General features: G+C 33.4%; 1 pseudogene; it reads left to right on the top strand.

The window, feature by feature from the left end:
- Positions 1–3,116: 3,116 nt before the first annotated feature.
- On the top strand, positions 3,117–3,216 carry LOC113457637 (annotated as a pseudogene).
- The last annotated feature ends 6,176 nt before the right edge of the window (positions 3,217–9,392 follow it).

A 9,392-nucleotide genomic window follows, 5' to 3' on the forward strand; every position in this document is an offset into this window, starting at 1 on the left:
TGGGAAGTAGACAAAATTGCCAGGGAGAAAATTGGGATCAACTTGCTTTCTTATGGAATCCAAAACTACCAGCTCAGCAATAGAACCACCCACAATAGTGAGCTGGAACCTCCCCCCATCAATCACTAATGAGGAAAACAGTCCACAGTCAGAACTTTTGGAGCATTTATTCAATTTAGGTTCTCTCCTCTCAGATAACTGTAGTTTGTGTCAAGTTAACATAAAACTAGCCAACATACTAATACTTTATTGTCATAATTTAGTGTTGACTTGGGTTATATTATAGTTCTTCCTGTTTATTGATTAGATATAAGGCATAAACTCATATAAAACCAACTATTTTATTAATAGTCATGTATTTTCATAGTAAAATAAAGCACAAATTAGAATTAATGTACACATGGGATTATACTCACCATAGAAACCACAAGGGACTACATACAAAGTTCACTGGCAGATGTGAATACCTGCTCTTTAATTTTTGGTGAGTAATGTCCCAGAGAACCTCACAAGACACATATCCATACACTTGGTTACACATTGGAATGTGTGGCGAGACCTGACACTGAAAACAGAATGCACACTTGCCAAAGGATTTTAAGAAATCAAGCCTCCTACTATCTAACGTTCACAGTATTGGTAGGTACTATGTAGTCTGCAGCTATGAAAATAAGCCATCAACCTAGGGGGGATCACCAAGAACTGTAATAATGCTAGTGTAACAATGTATTCCGTGGGTACAACAGTATCATGAGAGACAGGGATAAGTATCTGCTCTCTGATTGAATTTAAAGCCCAGAATACAGGATGAAACACAGACTCTTAGTACTGCAAACTTTACCTAGAGAAAAGGGATACTTTGCATAGCCTCATGGCAATATGCTGTTTCCATGCCAACCTATGGGTAATTGGATAAATCTTTTCCATGGACAGAAACAAACAAAAAAACTCAAAGAAAGGGGAAAAAAAGGAGACATAGATCAGATGATTGGTATCAGTTTCTGCTTGTCTGGTCCCCATGACTGTCAGCATCAGTGGATTATTTCTTCTTATGCTGGTGAGTCTACAGGTGTAACCTTTCATCCTCAACTGCATTGTCAACCACATCAGAAAATAAACTTAGTAAGGACTACAATTGATGTCCTCTTAGAACAAGATGAGTCTAAAATTTGACTCATGAATATAGAACCTGTGGAGAATGTGACTGGGCAACACAGTTCAGAGGTTTCTCCATTTTGCATTATTGCTGGGTCCATTCAATTTTAACCATATCTTAGTTAAACTCTTATCTTAGTTTCTGTTACACTGCTTGATTCTCTGAAGGCCCCATGTAGTTGCTGAGTGAAATGCCAGGATAAAGCTTTTACCTTTCAGAATCCTGTGATCTCAACACACAGGGCTATACTTAAGTCCTAAGTGTAGAGTGTTGTCCCAGCCATCTGGAATAAAGATTTTTCAGTTGGTTATAAACTGTGGCTCAATAGCCATCTTTTATGGGCTCCCCATAACAATCTGAAATGTTATTTGCACAGAAAGTAAATTGAAAATATAAACAATGTCTGCCTAAATCTCAAAATAGTATTTGTTAAACAATATTATCTTATCAGAAATGTACCACTAATATTACTCAGCAAAGTAACCTCATTAGAATAAATCTTTTATTCTTTTAATGCTGACTGCTGCAACAAAACATTAAAATATATTTTAATGTAATTTACATAAACCTAGAGTAGACTGGATGTGTCCAGAATTTCACAACCTAAGATCTTATAATTCTTGATTTTGACCTTCCAAACCTTATGGTGCCTCAACTCTTGGGAAGCAGTCCTATTCTTTTAGATCTGAGATTAAAGCTCTCAGTCTGGCTCTGCACAGTTCTACTCAGTGACAAAAACCTAGCATAGAGTTCACAGTTTTATACTAGGGGAATTTATTTTTATGGTAAAATCATATAACGTCAAAATGAAAATGAAACCTGAGGAATTCGTTAATATTATGAAGAGTCAATCTCTAAGATTACATAAATTAGGAAATAACATCTAAGGGACATTCTTTTTATCAGAATGTGAAATTTTCTCCAGTATCTGAAGCAAACTCAAAAGTATCAACAGATTATGCCATTAATAAATTGCCATACTGGAACTAAGTTGCCATAAAGGACTGTAGCATCAGCCTGAACTTTATAGTCTCCATGATGATTGGATGCCCTATATGATGGAATAAGTTACAACTTTAATGTTCAAATAATGAGCCTCTATTAAAATAAAGGATATCATCAATCAAAGCACTGTAGTATAACCATAAACTTGTGACAACATAATGGCCACGAGGACACAAGCTTTATAAATCTTATATGGTGCAGTATCACTTCACTAAGAAACACTACTAAATATATCCCTGTGGAAATGAATTGTGGGTGTGATAAAGGTTCTGGGATATTCATTTAAGATAATAACTACGCTCATCTTGTGATCGTCGCTAGTTAACTTTTAATCTCACTTAGTCTTGAACCTTGCTCCAGCTCAGACAAATATCTAATTGCATTTCATTCTGAGTCTTCCACTTGTTAAAATACTATAGGAAAGAAAGGAGAAAGAGAGAGAACGCTTTAAGAAAACACATATTCTCTCCTTAAAATAGGTTTAGTGTTTTCCCCCTCAGTGTTTGTACTTGCTAAATTCATTTAAACCCTATTCATTTAAACCAGATTTGCTGTCTTTGCTCAGAGTTGTAAAACTATTTGATATTCATTTCTTTGATTTGTGGATTTTATTATTTCCAGTAAAATTTCAATTCCAATTTAATAAAACTTTTAGGCAAAACAAGAAGTGAGTTAGTATGGTACTTATAAACCATTCTCTAAGCTTTTAGAAATAAAAATGTGTAAGAGAACAAGTAGAAATTAATGATATCTATTTAGAAGAAATTACATATCTATTGTTAAGCTCTTCTCTTCTATATGATGTCTCATATAAGTTTTACCTAACTATTTAGAAATCTGTGATACACTCTTATTGCAATGACCTCACTCTACAGATATAATATTTTTTCTAAAGTCATTTGATGTAATGCCATGTTAAACAGTATAAAAGGCATCCACTTAAGACTTCTAACCTATGCTCACTTTGGCAGTACATACATTAAAATTGGAATGATACAGAGAAGATGAGCATGCCCAAGGATGACACTCAAATTCATGAAGCATTAAAAAAGACTTCTAAACTAAAATTAAGTAAAATTTAATTATTTTATAGTCATAGTTTTTAAAATGTCAATATGTACAAATACTGCTTAATTTTTAAAATATGTGTGAATTCAATATGTAGAAATAAACCACTTAATCATCTTCCATTTATGAAAATCTGTACTGCTGATGTCAAATTTTTAGATAAGATATAAATAATTAAGTGATATGTGTTAACAAGGACTATTCTGGTCCTTTAGCTATTATATCAAATCACATCATTCAGTTTTAGAAACACTTTATAATCTCAGATTGGACATTATTAAAAAGAAAAGTAAATATTCATTAACTAATAGCACAGTTGCCTTAAATATACATATTAATTGCAGCAGAAGATATTACAGAACACCCAAAGCAATGTTCAATATGAATGTTATGGAATTCTATTTTGAAAAGTTTAAAAATCCTTTCATATATTACAACCCAACTACAGTTGACATTCCCCAACCTATCCCTAGTTTTCGCCTTCTCACCTCTACCGAAGATCCAGCAGCCCCTGCAGCTCCCCTCAGAAAAGAGCAGACCTCTCAGGGATTTCAACCAAACATAGCACAATATGTGACAATAATGCCAGGAATGTACTATCACATTGTGGGTGGACAGGGTGACCCAGTAGGAGGAAAAGGTTCCCACAGGAGGCAAAAGAGTCAAAGACAGTCCTCGCTCCTACTTTTGGAGTCTCACAAGAACACAAAGCTATTCAGCCATATGTATACGTAGAGGATTTTAAACCATATGACGAAGTAGCCATATGAAGAAAACATGCCAATACAAAATCAAAATACTCACCATAATGTGAAAACCATAAATAATTATTATAATTAAGATATTGAAAGAAAAAAATTAAAATAGTGATCACAGTTTGCTTGTGAATGGCAATATAAAGATTAAGCAGTATCCGATAGGGTTATAACTAATACAACTCCTCTTAAATTTTTAGGCACAGTTCTATCAACTTTCCCCTCAAGGATATGAGATATCTGTGATGTGTTGTCATTCTTTTTATTACTTGAATGTTAATTGCCCTTTATTGATTAACTGAATAACCATATGACTGCATTGATCAAATACACGCATTTAGAATATATTCCCATACATTTACATAATCTCATTTAATTATTTATTCATTTGTTCATTTTATGTTTTTTAAAATATTTTATTCATTTATCTAAATGAGTGCTCTACCTGCATGTACTTCTTTATTCCAGAAGAGGATATCAAATCCTACCGTAGATGGTTGTGAGGCATCATGCAGTTGCTAGGAATTGAACTCAGGACCTTGGGAAGAACAGCTAGTGCTCTTAACTGCTGAGTAATCTCTCTGGACCCCTTATTTTATATTTTTCACTAAAACATTTAGTGTGGTAAATGCCACTTTGTATAAACTGTAAAATTATTCTACTAACATCTTTGAAAACTCAGATAGTATCTAAAGAACATGTCATATTAATATCTACATTTTTGTCAAGTATATTATTAAAAGTGACATTATCACAAACTTATATGCATCCATGATTGACAGCATTATAAAATATATGTAACAAAAAATCATGTAGCATTTGATATCTAGTAATTTGCTATCATTCAATTAAAAAATGTAATTGTCCAAGTTAATTTGCAATGTTTCTAGCATTTAGAGAGAAAGTACAATGACACAGCATAATCATTTCACTGTATTTACTTTAAGTACACAAATGCTATGAAAATTAAGACAATACTCAATAATATGGTATCAGTGTTAATCTTTTTAAATATGTAAATGACTTGAGAGATTTAAAAAAGATTTCAGATTTTTTCACTTTATATTTTAATCTTAAATATATTTTAATTACAATGTGTTATATCCAGAAATATGTATGACCAGTAAAATACCCTAATGTTGTTTCCAAATATACCATTTCCAGTATATTTCAGCAATTTAAATATAATTTTTGTTTGATTATATTTTATTCTGAAAGATTTTATAACATATTATATTTTCTTATACTTGAGTAACAAATTAAATAAATCAAACAAGATCATTACACTCAAGTGATTGAAGTAGGTTTTGAAATTATACAATATGTTTGATACTTTCCTCAGTATCAAACTGAGTTTTGACTTTTATGACAGTGTATGTGTTCTCCATCAGTACTAATTAAATTGTGCTCATGAAAAAATTTATAATTTCCTTTAATCTTGGAATGAAGTACAAATTAATTCCTTTATTTTCATTATTATGAACCTTTCTTGCATAGACTACTCAAAAGCTAGTAAAGATTAATGACCTAAAATATCAATTGAGTCAGAATTATATACTTGTACACCACATTAGTGAACTGTAGGATTCAAACTGGAATTATATTACAAAATTTGAAATTATGTGTGTGTATCTTTCTTCTATTGTATTTAAATAAATGTTTAAAATGAACGATTTAAGAGTTCATTTCCTTTAAGTAACAATGCTATTTTAAAATATAATTTAAAGGGTAGATAAGATTCCTCAGCCAGTTAAAGTGTTGTAATATGAGCAGCAGGGCTGTGTCCCCAGCACCCCAGCCGCCTGGCTAGCTTATCCCCAAAATAATAACACACAAATTGTATTTATTTAAACACTGCTTGGCCCATTATATCTATCCTCTTCTCAGCTAACTCTTGCACCTGGACTAGCCCATTTCTTATAATCTGTGTAGCATCAGTCTTACTGGGAAAGATTCTAGCCTATGTCTATCCTGGGTAGGAGCTTCATTGCATGTGCCTCAGAGAGCAGAGCTCTCACGTCTGCCTGGGAGAGGGAAGCATGGCGTCTCTCTGAGCTCACTTCCTCTTCCTCCCAGCATTCTGTTCTGTTTACTCCTCCCACCTATGTTTTAACCTATCAGGGCCAAGCAGTTTCTTTATTGCTTAACCAATGAAATCAACAGATTGATATATGACATTCCCACATCACTTCCCCTTTTTCTGTTTAAACAAAAAAGGAAGGCTTTAACTTTAACATGGCAAAATTACATATAACAAAACAGTTAGCAAGCAAGAATTACAGTTACAATATTTATATCTATTTTATCTTTTATCATAACAGTGGAAAACTATAACTATCTATCTATTCTGCAACTCCATCAAAGACTCCAGAAGAAAACAATATTATTTAAGCAAACAAAAAGTAAGCAATTTTCAAAACTCTAGAAATGAATGACAGAGACATCTCGCTGCCTGTACAGTCACCCAAAGTTCCTCTGTACCGTTGGGGCATCAATCTTCAGCCTTTAGGCCCATAGTATCCAGCAGACATTTCCATGAAGCAGGAAAATTCAAAGGCAGTTCAGTCACTATCTGTTGTGTCCTGTAGAATGTCTTGCAGACTCCTTCATGAATCAGGAACCCCGAAAGATCATCTCACCTTTAGGCAAGTTCAGTAGTCCTCTCTCTATGGGTTCTCTGTTTCCAGTTGATGCAATAGTCCAGGCAAGAGCAGTTTCTTGCCCAAATGGCTATCAAACTCCATAAGGATCCTCTTCGATGCCCATCTTCCTCTTGAATTAGATTGGTGCTGCCAGGAGCAGAGTGTCTCATTGTCATGAAAAATCCTAAGTTATTAAAACATTAAATAGCATATTCTGTACTCTTTGAAAGATATGAATGCCGATCTAACTGAAATATATCTCTATATATCTAGAAAATCTAACTAACATGACTACAAGCTTGACTATTATGATTATCTATTAACAACCTATATACATTACATTTTTAAATGTACTACATAATCACAATACCTTAATCAATATCAGAAATACATACACATATAATAAAATTGACCTTAAATTAATATCAGTAAACCAAGATTCATATCAATGCAAATTATTCACATCTATATCATCTCTCCCTTTAAATGTAAAAGAACATTTATAAACCATATTTGGGAACATGGGCGCAGTTTTTTCTCTCCAAACTGCTTCCTCCTGAATGGGGGTGCTGTTAATCATATCTTTCATGGGGTAACCTGTGTGCCAGGCTCATCTCAGTTGGCAGTTGAGCGAAGCAATTTTTTGAGGGTATTCACAGCAACCTTTCAGGAGGGTGTGGTCTATCATACCATATTGGGCAAGAAGCGATCCACAGACTCTCACCCTCTGTGAAAACAAAATAAGAAACTCCTTTCCAGAGCATCATGTCCTTAGATCCAAATTTCAAAGTCAAGGTATTTTCAAAATATCTATGTTGGATTAGTTCAGCAGTATTTATAAACAAATATCTTTTAGCAGCTGTTGCTCCTTCCTCAGTATTCAAACAATTCAAACAGAGCATAATAGCATACAGTATCAAGATTTTCTGTGTATTTTCCATCTTTGTGCATTTTATTTTAACCTCTATTTTGTTTATTTTTATTTTATATTCTCTGTATATCTTTGACCTGGAATAACTCTGTAGACCAGGCTGTCCTTGAACTCTCAGAGATCTGCCTCTCTCTGCCTCCCAAGCATTGGGATTAAAGGTGTATGCTACTACACCTTGAACTCACAGAGATCTGTTTGTCTCTGCCTTCTAGGCACTGGATTAAAGGCGTGTGCTACCATACCTTGAAGTCACAGAGGTAAATGGCATGAATTTGATCCTTGCAACCCATATGAGAATGAGAGAAGTAACTTGCTCAAGCTGTCTTCCAACCTGAATGCTATCTCCATGACATGTGCAACCACACACACACACACACACACACACACCAAAATTTTTAAACATTTTAATAATAACAAATAATATAAACTTCAACAGAAAAGAAAAACAAACAAAACAACTGATATACACTTGATAAGAACAAAAATTCAATAACCAAAAGCATTTGCAATATAATATTTTGCAAAAGTATTTGTTTCTAAAAGAACAATATTTTATTCAAAGCTATGTATTCCCAGCTTTCTTCTCTTTGTACCTGCCAATGGCATTCCCCCAATTATAGCCTCATAGATAAGAGAGTAATTACACCAATTTTCAAAACACAAGAGGTCAAAACTAGACTGACGTACTCTTTTAGAAGCTAGGTAGCTGTTAAGGCAAGTCATTGGAATTCTTTCTCCTTTTATAAACACATGTGCAATTTACTTTTTCTTTAATGCTCAACTTTAGGAATCAAAGAAGAAATTTTATGTTGAAGTAGTTTAAAGAATTATGACAGTCTAAAATATGAAAACTTCATGTTGCAACTGAGGAAATTACTAGATAGGAAGTAAGAAAAAGAAAACACAGTTTCTGTTGGGCTGAAAAGACAATTCAAAAATTTCTGAAGAATTAATTTTTTTCTATTATAATTTGCAGAAAATTGGATATTTTCTAAATTATAACTAAAATTAGCTAAAACTTATAATTAATAAAATTAAAGCATTATATGTTCAATAATAGGTAATAAAATAATAGTTGCTGAACGAATACTAAGGAGGCATGACCTGATGTAAAGATTAGGGAATTTTGTGAGAGGAAAAACAAAGCCCAATAATAAGGGTTTGGAGCATACACATGAATTGCCGCAGATACTATAGAGCATCTACAGCTGCGAGCCCCTAAGAAATCCTTGCCAATGTTTTTTGCTATTCCACAAAGACCTGAAATATCACTGTTTTAGGATATTCCCTAAATTATGTAAACTATCAAACAATCCCGGAGCAACTAAACTTCATACTTCACTTTGAAATATTAAAACTATCTATGCATCATTTATCTTTATTGTATTTTAGGTTACTTCTCTTGGATGGTTTTCTTCTACGCTATATAATTTATAATGCCTAAAAGTAGATCTGTTTGTGCTGTTGAGGCACTAAGACTGACTACACGTCAAATGCATAATAATTTTTTAGGATTATATGGTTTGTCTTTTGTTTTGTCCTTTTAACTTTCTCAAAGAAAATGTATTTGTTTATTTTTGATTGTTTTATTTTGTGGCTATGAGTGTTCTTTAGGTACTTATGCATGTATTATGTAGGTTATTTGCGTGTCTGGTTCCTGCTGGTATCAGTACAGGGTACCGGATTTCCTAGAATTTGGTGTTATGGAGAGTCGTGTACCACCACGGAGGAGCTAGGAACATTTCCTGAGACCTCACCATAGAATAAAGGAGCTTCAACTGCAGAGCTATCTCTCCAGCTCCTTATTTGGTCCTTGAAACACTTAATATTACTCT

The sequence above is a fragment of the Microtus ochrogaster genome, linkage group LG3 (genome assembly GCF_000317375.1).
Source record: "Microtus ochrogaster isolate Prairie Vole_2 linkage group LG3, MicOch1.0, whole genome shotgun sequence".
NCBI lineage: Eukaryota > Metazoa > Chordata > Mammalia > Rodentia > Cricetidae > Microtus > Microtus ochrogaster.